Consider the following 488-nt stretch of genomic DNA (forward strand, 5'->3'; position numbering starts at 1 on the left):
CTCCGACTGGATTCGTCTGAAAGAAGAAAGTCATATACACCTAGGATGACTTGAGGGTGAGTAATTTATGGGCTAATTTTCATTTTTGGGTGAACTAACCCTTTAAGTATAAATAAAATGATTTCTGAAGGATCATGTGACACTGAGGACTGGAGTAATGGCTGCTTAAAATTCAGCTTTGTCATCACAGGAATAAGTTACGTTTTAAAATATAATAAAATAGTAGAGATGCACCGATTGCAATTTTCTTGGCCGATTCCGATTTACATAATATTCCTATTTCAAATAAATGCTGTTGTTTTGAACTTTCTATTCTTCAAAGAGTCCTTAAAAATATATATTAAAGGGTTAGTTCAGTCAAAAATTTAAATTAGGCTGCGTTTCACTCACCCCCGATGCGTCCTAGGTGTATATGACTTTCTTCTTTCAGACGAATCCAGTCGGAGTTATATTAAAAATTGTCTTTGATCTTTCAAGCTCTATCGTTG

General features: G+C 34.4%; 1 long non-coding RNA gene across 1 annotated transcript in view; it reads left to right on the forward strand.

The window, feature by feature from the left end:
• LOC107748504 (uncharacterized) overlaps window positions 1–488 on the forward strand; it is a 42,123-nt gene that overhangs the window by 36,260 nt on the left and 5,375 nt on the right. The window lies entirely within an intron of this gene.

Source organism: Sinocyclocheilus rhinocerous, unplaced genomic scaffold, assembly GCF_001515625.1.
Source record: "Sinocyclocheilus rhinocerous isolate Xijiao unplaced genomic scaffold, SAMN03320098_v1.1 scaffold230, whole genome shotgun sequence".
Taxonomy (NCBI): domain Eukaryota; kingdom Metazoa; phylum Chordata; class Actinopteri; order Cypriniformes; family Cyprinidae; genus Sinocyclocheilus; species Sinocyclocheilus rhinocerous.